We start from the raw sequence: 14,400 nt of genomic DNA, 5'->3' as shown, positions 1-14,400 counted from the left end.
TCCCATGCTAGCTGCTCAGTTAGCAGTCTGGGGTCCAAGGGCTTCCCCTGATCCAAGTTGGCTGTCTCTGTGGGTTTCACCAGTCAGGGCTTGCCTCCTTTCCTCATCACTCCTCCCTCTGTGCAATTGGTTCACAGGAGGTCAGTTTAGTATTTAGCTGTGAGTGTCTGCCTCTGCTTCCATCAGCTACTAGATTAAGGTTCTAGGATGGCATATAATTTAGTCATCAATCTCATTATTGGGGGAGGGCTTTTATGGTAGTCTCTCCAGTATTGGTTAGCATGTCAGTTGGTGTCATCCTGGTACATCTCTGAAAATCTCCCTAGTGCCAAATCTCTTCTCAAACCTACAGTGGATCCTTGACTCAATCTTCCTGCTCCCCTACGTCCTACTCTCTTCTCCTCTCCTCTTCTCCTCCTTTCTTTCTCCAGGCTTCCTCTCACCCTAAGTTCCTGATCCCCTAAGGAGATCCCATCCCATTCCCCTTCTCTGGGTTACCATGAATATCTCCCTTAGGGCCCTGCCTGTTTCTCAGACTCTCTGCCAGTGGGGATGTAGGCTGAAACCACATGTTCCATGTCTAAAATCCATATATCAGTGAGTTCATGCCATGTTTCTCTTTTAGTCACAGGGTTACCTCACTCAGGATGGTTTCTTCTAGTGCCATCCATTTGCCTGCAAATTTCAAGATTCCATTGTTTTTCCCCCACTGAGTAGTACTTCATTGTGTAAATGCACCACAATTAATCAATGCACTCTTCAGCTAAGGGGCATCTGGGTTGCTTCCAAGTTCTGGCTATTACAAAGAATACGGCTATAAACACATTTGAACAGATGTCCTTATTATATTAATGTGACTCTTTTGGTTATATGCCTAAGAGTGGAATTGCTGGATCTTGTGGTAGACTGAATTCCATTTTCCTGAGGAATCTCCAAAGTGGCTGTACAAGTTGGCACTCCCACCAGCAGTGAAGGAGTGTTTCCCTTTTTCCACATCCTCTCCAGCATAAACTGACATTGGTGTTTTTTATTTTAGCCATTCTGACAGGCCATCTCAAAGTTGTTTTGATTTGTATTTCCCTGATGGCTAAGGATGTTGAGCACTTTCTTAATTATCTCTCAGCCATTTTAGACTCCTCTATTGAGAATTCTCTATTTAGTTCTATACCCCACTTTTTAGTTGGTTCCTTTGGTGTTTTGGAGACTTGCTTCTTGAGTTTTTTTTAAATTTTAGAGATCAATCCTCTGTCATATGTGGGGTTATTGAGTATCTTTTCCCATTCTGTAGGGCGTCTTTTTGTCTTGTTGACTATGTCTTTTGCCTTACAGAAGCATCTCAGTTTCTGGAGGTCCCATTTATTAGTTGTCGATCTCAGTGTCTTTGATACTGGTGTTATGTTCAGGAAGCAATCTCCTGTACCAATTTATTCAAGGGCACTTCCCACTTTCTCTTCTAAGAGGTTTAGTGTTGCTTGATTAATGTTGAGATCTTTGATCCATTTGGACTTAAGTTTTGTGCATGGTGATAGATATATATTTATCTGCTGTCTTCTACATGCCAGCATCCAGTTATGCCAGCACCATTTGTTTAAAATGCTTTCTTTTTTCCATTGTATAGTTTTAGCTTCTTTGTCAAAGATCAGGTGTCCATTGGTGTGTGGGTTAACATAAGGGTCTTCAATTCAATTCCACTGGTCTAACTGTCTATTTTTGTGCCAATACCAAGCTGTTCTCATTACTTTATTTCTATAGTAGAGCTTGAAGTCAGAAATGGTGATCCCTCCTGTAGTTCCTTTATTGCACAGGGTTGCTTTTGCTATCCTGTGTCTTTTGTTTTTCCATATAAAGTTGAGAATTGTCCTTTAAAGGTCTATGAAATATTGTTCTGGGATTTTCTTTGGGATCGCATTGAATCTCCACTGCTAATTCCAGATTGACTTTGAATCTGCTCTGCTAATTCCAGATTGAATTTCTGTTTCCATCAGAAGGACATTAGGTTATATTCTCTCATAAAGCAATTTACATAATGATTCAAATGAACATTTGGAGGCTAAAATTTTGGTCACTAAGATAATCATTAAAATGTTCTAAAGAGATTAAGTAGGTGCTTGAATTGCTATTTGCCAATGACATCAGGAAATTAGAAGTTATAATAAGGAAAGCAGCTTCTCACTCCACAGATACCTCCTACTTCCATTCAAGTTTTCAAATCCATACTTACTCTTGCAGAGAAATCAACTTTTTGAAGAAGAATGATATTAAAGAGATTTAATGTTTTAAAAATAATTTCTCTTAATTACTAAGCATAAGAAAGAAATATTTCTTCATGTTGTTACAGAATTTTTCTTGATATTTATATTAGCACATCTATTCTCCATTATTTTAGAAACAATACTCCTGAAATACTCAGAGAAATTGTAGTAGAATTTTAGGAATATTGGCTTTTTTTTTTACTATTGTTCATCTTTATTTCAATGGTCTTTTTTGTCTTTGTCTTTTTTATTTCTTTTTTCTGCATAAAAAAGATCCCAGTATAAATCAAGGAGGGAAGAAGCCAGAGACACCCAAGCTTTAGTGTAGAGAAACGTTAGGGCAAGAGGACAAGTCTCATAGAGAGGAAGGGTAATGTCATTTAAGGGTTAAAATATTCTCTGAAAAAAACTGGAGGTGTCTCCACAGCCCCAGAGGAAGGCACAGGTGGAGGTTCTCACCTCTGTTCCCAAGGAGAGGAGAGGCAGCTACTCTTCTCCTTCTGGGTCATTCTCTTCCTTGTGTCGGTAAGAGTGCTACAGGGCTCAGAAGGCAGAGATCCACTTATGTGAGTTAAAAGTCAGCATCTCCAGCAGAAGCTTCACTCGATTCCTCCATCTCAGGCACCACCAACTGCACTGCCCAAGGCCCTCTGGGGGAAAAGGCTTCTCAGGGCAGAGATACCTCTCTGGGCCAGTCATCTTGTGGGGGCAATCCAGTGAGATCAAAGATTTTGCCCAAATGTTCTGCAAAGATACAGCCAACACTCCACATGTCCACGGGGGTTGCGTATGTAGACTGCAGAAGAACTTCAGGAGTACAGTACCAGAGAGTAATAATCACAGGTGTCAGAGCCATCTGGTAGTTGTAAATTCTAGCATAGCCAAAGTCAGCCAGCTTGACTGTCCCATTACTTGTCACCAGAATGTTCTCCAGTTTCAGGTCTCGGTGAACAACGCAATTTGCATGAAAAAAATCCAGGCCGCTTAGAAACTGTGGCATCAGGTCCTTGATGGTCTCAACTGGCAAGCCTGGTGGAGGTGCTTTGTCCAGGTAAGTCCTCAGGTCCTGTTCTATATGCTCCAGCTGGAGGGGGCCTTCCAATCAGCACAGTCCACGAGGTGACCTTACTGAGGAGGTGGGAGGCCTTCCAGCACTCCAATGTTGTATGTCAGATGGATGTCTGTGCTACCTCCTGAACTGACAGAGACATCAAGGTCACCCTCATGTCTCTCTTAGAATCCTCCTTATATCTTAGCTTCTCTGGTGGTATGGATTGTAGGCTTGTACTCCTTTGTTCTATGCCTAAAATCCATATATGAGTGAGTGCATACCATTAGAACTTTAGAGAGTGCATATGAGAAAAAAACTGCATGTAATTAGAAGGTATTCACATCGTTTGGTATGCTTTGATACCCATATTAAATTGAGTAGTTCTTTCTTAAAACTGGATTGTGAATGTCAAACTCAGAATTATAGTTTACCTAAGACAAAAGGTTTCTTAAATACTTATTTAGCCATTATATTTTCTGTGCACATTAACGACTGTAGGTGCTGTTTACTTCTCTGAGCTTTCTCTTTCTAAGAAAAGAGCTTGTGTGGTGGTTATCTCTTCTGTGTTTGTGGAAGGGTAAATGAACACTCTCCACTTAAAAGCTGTATCATGAATATAATTCAAGAGGGTGTAAACAAACATGGCAGCAACATCAGTTAATAGGCAAGATACAAGCACCTGCTAAATCACAAATAAAAACAGAAAATAAAGATAAAAGAGAATTAAATCAACAGAAGTAAAAATGATAAAATTTATCTGGAAAGTTATAATAAGAGTGTAGTAAAGGGGAATTAAACAGCAGCAGCAAAGAGGAAAAAAGTGTCTGAAATAAACAAGGAAAATACATTCATACTGATCAAACAAAATAATCAAAAAGTAAAGCAAAAAAGAGGGAAAAGTCTTTGCAAAGGAGATGGAGACATGGAGGGAAGAACAGAAATGTCCTCCAATGTTCAGGCATTCATCACTGAAGCTAAAAAGACTCCCAAAATAGTATAGGCTATTGAAATTATAGATGAATACTACCTAAAACTTGGAGGTGAGTCCTGTTTCTGGAGACAACTCAGAGTTTGGACATAGGAGTTAGAAGACTTGAGCTGCAACTGACCTGGAAGATTTCTCGCTGGAGATTAGCACCCAGAGTCTTATGGTGCTATGTAGACTGAAAAGAGAGAAAGAAAACATTTGTTTACCCAAAACAAAAGCCTGTGAACCACAACAATGACCAGAATGGCAAGATACCCAATAGAGAAACCGTGGCAGTATATTGTGGGGGTAATCAGTAGTCATCTCATTAGACGTATGACCAGCTAAATAAGGGTGAAATCTATGCCTGATTTTCTAAACACAGAACACTTCCTGTGGTTTGTGAGGTCACAGGCCCTAGAGAAAAATTAACCACTGCTAATTTTCTAGACTACTGTAACTTCTAGCTGCAGTGCACATACTTTGTTATGCACAGATAAGTATTTTTCATCCCCTATCAAAGAGCTTCTTTTTGTAGAAGATGGACAGACCAAAACATTAACCCACAAATAGTCAAAATGCAAAAAATAATTAGCTGGGCACTGCAGATTACCAAATAATGCATCTACAATGCAAATCCTTACCTAAGACTAGAAAACAAAAGGGGCAATTGAAAGATTGCAAGAGATGAGGACGAAAATTTCTTCTATGAGATATTATTTTTTATATATGACAGGAAAGCTGCACACATGAAATTCTAGCATCACTGTGAACTAAATTATAACAGTGACTGACAATTCCAGTTGACATGCCAATGTAGATGAAAGAAATTTCACAAGACCCTGTCCTGAGATGAAGAACTATGGCAATTTTGTGGCTGCTGAAAAAACGAGGGTCGGACTTCTACATGGACGAGGCTCTTATAAATTATTCTATACCAATAATACACACACACACACACACACACACACACACACACATATATATATATATATATATATATAGAGAGAGAGAGAGAGAGAGAGAGAATTAGAAAGGAGGGGGTAGGATATATACACCTGATAGTCAGCCATAGCAAAGACTGTGTCTGCCCAGAAATATTTTATAATTATAACACATGTCTGAATATTGGAAAACTGAGAAAATGAGATCCACTCACAAGCCTCTCTTGAATGCCTACAACCATCTATGTGTATGAACACTTGAAATTGAAACTCTCTGTGAATATGCCAATGAATATGGTAAATATTTATAGAATGACATCTAGCATTTAAATATGTTTAGAGAAAGTGACCAAACTAACTTAGAGGAATGAGGACAATTCAAAGGTTCACACAATCACTGTGAAATCCCCAGACATTTGTTCCCACTTGCTTTTCAGTGGAAGAAATCTCTAAATTTGTCTGTAATGCACCCGTTGTTTTTGACCACACCAACAAGAAGAGTTCTGCTTATGAATTTGGCTTCCACCAAAGCCAAAATCAGTTTTCACATTGATACTAACCTTCATCTTGTGGCATATTGACTACATGAAGAACACAAGCCACTGACTTTGAAATGCAAGAGTTCATTGCCTCTGCTCATCGTGGAAGTGAGATCATTTTTTCTTTTTTTTTTCTTTTTTTTTTTTTTTTTTTGGTTTTTCAACACAGGATTTCTCTTTGGCTTTGGAGGCTGTCCTGTAATTAGCTCTTTTAGACTAGGCTGGTCTCGAACTCACAGAGATTCGCCTGCCTCTGCCTCCCGAGTGCTGGGATTAATGGCATGTGCCATCACCCCCTGGCTGGTCATTATTAAATAGACACCCATTAAAAAAATGACAAAGCTACAAAGTAAACGAGAGTCACTTTCCACCTCAAGCTGCCTAGACACATTTCAAATCCACATTTTATACTGTATATATTTTAAGATTTTAGTATTTTTATGTGTACTGTTGGGTCTATATAGGTGTGTGTGTGTGTGTGTGTGTGTGTGTGTGTGTGTGTGTGTGTGTGTGTGTGTGTGTACTTGTCAGAGTGCACAGCATGTGTGGTAGTGCTCACAGAGGTCACAAAAGGTTGCCAGAGCTGCTAAAACTTGAGTTTGGTAAATGAATTCTGGAAGAACAGCAAGCAGCCTTGATCACTGTGGTCTCTCTCTCCAGCCCCTTCACACTGTTGTTTGTTAGTTTGTTTTGTTTTTGCCAGGTAGAAAATTCTGTAATTTGAAGGATGTTTGTCTTTTCTTTTATCTGTGGTATTATTGAGAAATTTGTTCCCTTTCATATTTATCAATGGGCATTCACTGTTAGGATTCTGTTTCTCATACTCGTTCAGATTCTAGTATTTCTTGTTTCCTGCGGATGACAGATTCCTTTTGCACTTGTGCTTCTTTGTACATCCCCTTACCTGTCAGTTTCTTGGAGACCTAAGTTTGGTTAGCATTTATAAGCCAATAGCTTTATATTTCCAAGAGTAAGTGTTGTTTTCCAAATTAGAAAGCTGAGGTTCTTTGGAGGAATGACTGGCTCCAGTGTAGAAGTAAGAAATTTACAATAATAACCAACAGTAACATATAGGAAAAAACATGGAAATCAGTCAAAGAAAAAAATTTAGAGCCACATAGGAATAGATAAAATGGAGAGACAACCAACTTAAAGAACCTCAGCATTCCAAATTGATATAACTTGTACAAGAAAAATAATTGCACTATGTACAGTCCCAAGTACAAGATAAATATCCTTTAATACATACTTAATAGACAATAGTTGAATAAGAAAAAATAAATTAGAAATGGTCTATTCTTGTAAGAAATTTCAAATGACTTATATTGATGTGCACCTGAAATTGTTCTCTTAATGACAGATGTTAACAATGAGTGTTTTTCAAAGAGTACAAAACAGAAATAGGAAAAATAATCTGTACTTATCAGGAAATCTATTGTTGCTCCACTTGGATGTAGCTTTATTCAAATGAGTATAATACAAGACCACAATTTTTGTTTGGAATTATAGGTATTTTATCACTAGTAGCATAGTAGGGTCTTTACACTTAGAAACTTATGTTGCTGATTATCAATTTACACAACTGAGTAGCTGTGCCATTATAAAAATGATGCTTTGAGTGTGCTATGTAAAGAGGAAATAATACCTGTACATACTTGTTTTTTACAGAAGGAAAGGAATGATGCCACATGTTAAATGAAGGAAGATCAAAGAGAGAGAATTAAGTTAGATTTATTCATTAATAATAGCATTAAGCCTATTAGCCTTCAGAGCTTAATTTTTGCTACAAGGGGTCATGTTCAAATAAATTATAACATCCACTTTAGAAGGAGAAGTCATTAAAACAGTGACATATGTTAATTAGTATAATATTTGCTTAGTTTCTTAAATTAGTTTGATTAATCAAACATTATAAATATGAATCATAAAAATCAGTTGTTCCCAAAATATATAAATACATTAAAAGTGTAAGAAATACATTAATCATTTGTAGCAATCAGAAAAAATGAAATTTATGATTTTGAAGTGATGCTTCAAAACATTCAATGTCTTTAATTGACTTAAATATTTGCATTTTAAATAAATACTGGGGTTTGAAAAAAGAATGACCAGTGGCAAGCATCAACTAAAAAATAGTTAAGCATATAAATACAACTGGAATAAATACATAACCAAAAAATATAGAATATTCAATATATCATGTCTTTCATTGTCATATGTACAGCATAACACAAATTAAGGATTTAGTCACAGTATTGGAAGTAAAAGCAAATTTACATGAAAATTAAAATCATTCAGTGTGAAATGTATTAAGTAATTAAGTAAATGCATAAATAAAAACATAATAATTCAAAATAGAGATAAACATAAACTAAAATTACCAAAATAAAACAGCCTAGTTTCAATAATGGGGTACTTCTTTTGGGGTTGTTGGCCACTTAAATTTCAATACATAACAAGTATTATAGGTTATGGCCAGTGTTCCTGGTTATCTTCCTTAATTTGACAATAAGACTCTATTGCTGAATATACCACAAACTTGAGTCATACATCATGGAGATATCAAACTGGTGATGACATGAAAACTTCATCATTCTTACTAGATAGCTTCTGTGATGTTAGACTGTACTACCAGAGAAGAAACAAAATCTGCTCTATTATCCAACTGTGAACACTGAGAGCAAAAGTAATTATTAGTGTGCCACAACATCCTCACTGGTAGTAAACAATGGCATGAATACCATGGAAGCAACCAAACCCTTTCTGATTGGATATTATCCCCACTCAACAAGATGTAATGCATAGTTGGTACCACTGTTGGTCAATTGCCTGCAACTAGAAAGGTCATTGTCCCACAAAAGAAACTATCACTGTTATATTGCTTAATGGACACAGTATCAAATTGAGTCCTAACGACTTATCATTATACCAAGATATAATGCTCATCAAATCAGCTATTATTGAAAGAGATTCTATTTTTTTTTGTTTTTATGAGACAGGGTTTCTCTGTATTGTTTTGGAGGCTATTGGTCCAGCCCAGCCTCAAACTCACAGAGATCCATTTGCCTCTGCCCCCCGAGTGCTGGGATTAAAGGCGTGCGCCACCACTACCCGGCCAAGAGATTCTAATTTAAACAGATCTGAAACTGTCCATGATGTAGAGTACAAGGATACTATAGCATGTTTGGTTCTACAGAGAAGATATGCTTCATAGAGTCTTACATCTAAGTAATGGCAGAGGAGTGTAACCAAGAACAATATTAGCCTGTAATATCTGGGGATCAGTGAAAGTGACTGACTAGTAACTCCAAAAGTGGTAACCCATCTTAGCATTGATTTAATTCTTGTTCATAGTACCGCAAAGTCTTAAGATAACATATTTTTAAATTTGAAACAAGTAAAAAGGCAAGTATCTGGTAGAGTTGTTGTCGGAAATATTTTATTATAGCTGTTTTAACACTGGAGGGAAATCTTGGTATTCGCTAACAATAGACTATTTATATTATACTTTCATGAAATCTCTAAGAATAAAAAAATTGTTGATGTCAGGAATTCCAAGTCTCCTGTAACCGATGTTCTATTTACTTCCATTTTTTCTTTTTTAGTTTAAAATAAGAGTACTTTCAGGAATACACATAACTCTTTAAGTTTTACAATTAAATATATTTTCCAAGCACAGAGAATAGGAGATATAAAGTAAGTAATATTATACAGACTGAACAGGATGTGTTTATGAATATACATGTATATTTGTACATATATGTTTGTGTAACAACAATTAATGAATGAAGAAGACATAAATTTCAAAGAGAACATAGAAATGACATGGTTTGGAGGATGTAAGGGGAAGGAAGAATTAACGCAATGATATTATAATCTCAAAAAACAAAAGAAGTAATTAAAATGTCTGTGGTAGTTTTTTCTTTCTATATACCATCATTTTTCTATTTCATATTTATGAAGTCATTAATCAGTTATGCATTAAAAATTTGAAAATGAAGTTTTTATACGTATCTTTTCGTTTGTTTGTTTTTCAAGACAAATTTTCTGTCTATTGCTTTAGAGATTTTCCTGGAACTTGCTCTGTAGACCAGGTTGGCCTTGAACTCACAAAGTCCTCCTGCCTCTGCTTCCTGAGAGCTGGGATTAAAGGCATGAGCCGTCAATGCCCAGCTGTTTGGGTCTTTTCAAACTAATTTGTAGTTTGTGAAATCACTTCAGAAAAAAATTTGACAGGAGAAATTCGAGTGAAAAAAAGTAAGTGGAACAGAATCACTGACCTCAATATTAAAGTAATAAATTTATGTTGGTGCGAGTCATAATGTTAGGTAATGTTAACATCATTATTCCAGGAGTCAGATGTGTAGCCATAGTCACATGGCATAATTAACAAGTGAGATTAGATGTCATTTATTTCATATGTGAGATTTAACATTACCCAAATTTAAGAACAGGAATTTGATAGTTTTTTTCTAAACAAGAGGAATTTGTTTGCTCACCTTTAAAAATTCGTTTAAAGGAAACTAGGCATTTAGAGCAAATAAGACTTCTTTTTTATGTTTAGGATTCCTGTGGTCTCAGGAGTCAGATTAATAGCCACTCTATGAGCTATATTAACATGCACATCTTTGCTACATTTTGCCTCAGGTGGCACTAGGTGCAGAAATCATATGACACGGGGAGCACACATCTTGACTGATTTTGGCAAGACCTTCACACTGGAATTCTAGTTTTAACAGAGATTTTCACATGTATTGAGCATTGCTACACTATGGTCAGAAAATAATCAGTCAGAAGCAATTGTACAAAATATCAAAAATTGTTATGTAACTTCATTTTATTTAGAATATCTATTATAAATCACTGACATGAAAAAAAGACTAGGGTTCTAGTTTCATTTCTTTTTTTATTGCTTGTTTGAGAGAGTTTCCTTTCTTTTGATGTGATAAAACATTTTGATAACTGAAGGAAAGAATTTACTTGTCTTAACATTCCAGGTCAAAATAAAGGAATGGTAGCCCAGACAAGACCTGAAGCAGCTAATCACATAAAATCGACAATACTAGGTAAAGAATGAATGTATGAGAGATTATTTGTTGTCTGTTATTGAACTTTGATATTCTTGTATAGTTCAGGATCCCTAGGAAGTTGTATTTCTACACTGTAGACTGGGACCCACTCTAATGATTAAGAAGCTGACAATGCCCTCAACAATACTGATATGTCTATCTGATCTAGGCAGTTCTACACTGAGGCTTACTTCTCAGATAAGTCTAAGCCAAGTCATGGTGACTGTATAAATTGAATATATTTAAATGGAAATTTTTGTTAAGGAAGTTAAATGTTATCAAAGCAATTGAAACAATCCCCTCCTAAAAGAAAACACTAGTGCCTCTGAATTGCTGCTTGGCAGAATGTTCAGTTTTTATACATCTGTGTGATAATTTAGCAGTGAAAATGCACAGGAGAAAAATAACTGTCTGAAGATGTAGCTAGACTAAGAAACAATTTTGTGATTGAGTCATAAAGTATGAACCTGTATATTATATTTTCATATTCATTTACAACAGTAGGCACCATTCAAATGTAAAGCTACCTAATTTTAAACTTAATAATATGATTAAATATAAAATCCAGTAAATTGTAGAGAAATATTTTGGGTTACTATTCATAATTCTGAGCCAAGATTCATGTTCAAGATTCATATGGGGAGTAATATGATTTCCATTTCATTGCCATGATCCAACTTAAGAAATTACAAATAACTTTCATTTTGTATTAGCAAATGCAAACAAATATTGAGCTGTTAGTATGCAACAAGTAGACATTAATATGCTTTCCATATACTCCTTATGGATATGACAGCAAATAAAAAATAGTTTCTGAATTTTCCTTAGTTTTTTATAATTTAAAGTTAGTAGATGAAAGTGCTGAGATGTGTACTGAGTAAAATCACAAAGTCCTTTTAAATAGATAGTAAAATAAACTGCCAAATACATTAGGTGATTATCCATTGGCTTGCAATAGGAATCCTATAAATAAGCATGGTTATACATGCACTGATCTTTAGGTGTGAATAAATAAAGGAAATCACTTAATATAAATGTATCACTTTGTAATTTTAAAAATGTTTGCTTCATTTTCAATATTTGCATTTGTTTATTATATTTTTCTGTGTATTAGTGTTTGCATGTATGTGTTCCATTTATGTATCTATTCCTAGTGGATAATAAGAGGGTATCAGATCCATTGGAAATGGAGTCGTAGATAGTTATAAACTGCCATGTATAAGCTGGCTGTACTCACACACAATCCTGATTCTCAACAAACGAGTATTTGCTCCTAGTCACTAAGCCATATGTGTCTCCAGCCCTAAATTATTTGCAATTTGTAAAGTTAAGTTTTCAAAGCAGAAATTGTATATTGTGTCAAATAAAATGAAAAAAATTAGCCTTGAAAAACTTTGTTTTGCAGTGAACTTTTAAAAAGGAAACTGGGAACAATAGTATATATACTTAGTAACAAGACACCAAGGCTGCGTAAAACTAAATTAATGGCTATATGAAATACCACATCTGAGAAACATGAAACCTGAGATTTAGAGTTTTGTGCTTCTGCTGAAGGAGAGCATGCAAAGTTGATCTTTCTGTGTCTGTGTTACCTCATTCCATGTGATCTTTAATACTTCAACTAATTTACCTGCAAATTTCATTTATCTTCACAATTGAAGAGTATCCCATAGTCCACAATTTACATGTTTATTATCCATTAGTCACATTAAGTACTTTTAGGTTGTTTCAATTTCCTAGCTGTCATAAATATTGCATAAAAATCATGGCTGAGCAAATATACATGGAGGAGGATGATAACTCCTTTCAACAGGTGCTAATGAGTGGTTTAGTTGTGTCATATGGTCAATGATTTTGAGGATTCTCCACACCTTTTTCCATTGTTGAGAAGCTAAAAATCCATATCTCAAGAAATGAAATTCTAGTTTTATAATACATGACAAAATACATAAGGAAATTCTGCACTGCAAAGGGCATCATCATTGGGACAAGGAAGGATCCTACAAAATGGAAAATATTTTTTACCAACTACACATCCAGTTAATGACTAATATACAAAATATTTAAATAACTTAAGTAAACAAATAACTCAATTAAAAATGAGGTGTCGATCTAAATGGAGAATTATCGAGAGGAAATTAAAATCTCTGAGAAACATTTAAAGAAATGTTCAACAAGATTAGCCATGAGGAAAAAAATGTTATAACTACTTTGCAATTTCATCTTACACCTGTCAAAATGGCTAAGATCAACAGAACATGTGACAGCAACTGCAAGCATGTGGAGTAAAAGGAACACTTATCTACTATTGGTGGGAATGCAAACACATACAGGGGGATTGGAAATCAGTGGGACAAAGCCTGAAGATGGGGATCAATCTACCACCAGATCAGAAAATACTACTCTTAAGCATTGTCTTAGTTAGGGTATCTATTGCTGTGTAGAGACACCATGACCACGACAACTCTTATAACTGAGAAACAATTGTGAGACTTGCATTTTCAGATGTTTAGTCCATTATTATTATGATTTGACCTGGTGGCATGCAGGAAGACGTGGGGCTGGGGCTGAGAATCCTACATCTTTACAGGCAGGCAACAGGAAGTGATCAGGCAACAGGAAGTGATCTGTGTCAGTGGGCATGGCTTAAGCCTATATGAGCCCTCAAAGCCCACATTGCCAATGGCATATTTTCTCCAACAAGGCCATAACTTCTAATAGTGTAACTACTTTGGGGGGCCACTTTTTTTCAAACTACCACAGGCATATACCCAAAGGAAACTTCACCATACCATAGAGATTATTGTTCCACTTTGTTGATAGCTGCTCTATTAATAATATCCAGAAATTGGAAATAAAACTACATGACTGTCAATAGAAGAATACAGACAGAAAATATGATACATTCACACGGTGTAGCATTATTCATCCCTCAAAAAAACCTAAAACAAAAACCATAGTATCATTAAGTTTGCAGGCAAATGCATGGAAATAGAATAATCACTGCAGCACCTGCACCACAAGCAACTCTGAGGTATCAGGAAAAGAAAGACCAGATGTCCAGCTGTTTTTATGAAGAGAATGTAGGTGCTGCCTTTATTGCCAGGAGAGAATGAGTGTGTCTTTATTTTGCAAGAGCTAAGAGGTCTCTCTCGTAGGAGGGAGCAGTCTCATATATAGTTTTACAACACAGTAAAAAATCCCCAGGTGGAAGAGAGCATGTTTTCCTCCTGCTAGATGTTGATGTCAGTGGGGCAATGTGGGGGCAGTAAGCCAGGACTAAAAAACAGTATGTACCTGTGGCTATCAGCTGACAAACAACTCAGAGACCCTGTGGAGCTAGGCCCCAACAACTCACCATGAGTGAGGTATTCTTAACCTGGAAAGACAAATATGATATGTCCTTGCTTATATGTGCTATTAGCTCTTAAGTCAATAATAACCAAGTAAAAACCCACAGAACCACAGAGGGTAAGTTTATATTGGGACTAGAGTGAACAAATATATTTCTGTGGAAAAGGGAAATAAGATAGATAGATAGATAGATAGATAGATAGATAGATAGATAGATATGGAGG

At 35.9% G+C, this 14,400-nt stretch overlaps 1 pseudogene; it reads right to left on the bottom strand.

Annotated features, from left to right (window-relative positions):
- Positions 1-2,795: 2,795 nt before the first annotated feature.
- The window catches only part of LOC110340797, a 34,642-nt pseudogene continuing 23,037 nt past the window's right edge, over positions 2,796-14,400 (bottom strand).

Source organism: Mesocricetus auratus, unplaced genomic scaffold (genome assembly GCF_017639785.1).
Source record: "Mesocricetus auratus isolate SY011 unplaced genomic scaffold, BCM_Maur_2.0 Super-Scaffold_100011, whole genome shotgun sequence".
Classification (NCBI taxonomy): Eukaryota; Metazoa; Chordata; class Mammalia; order Rodentia; family Cricetidae; genus Mesocricetus; species Mesocricetus auratus.
Note: the sequence above shows the minus strand (reverse complement) of the source record. Positions and strands in the feature narration are given on the sequence as shown.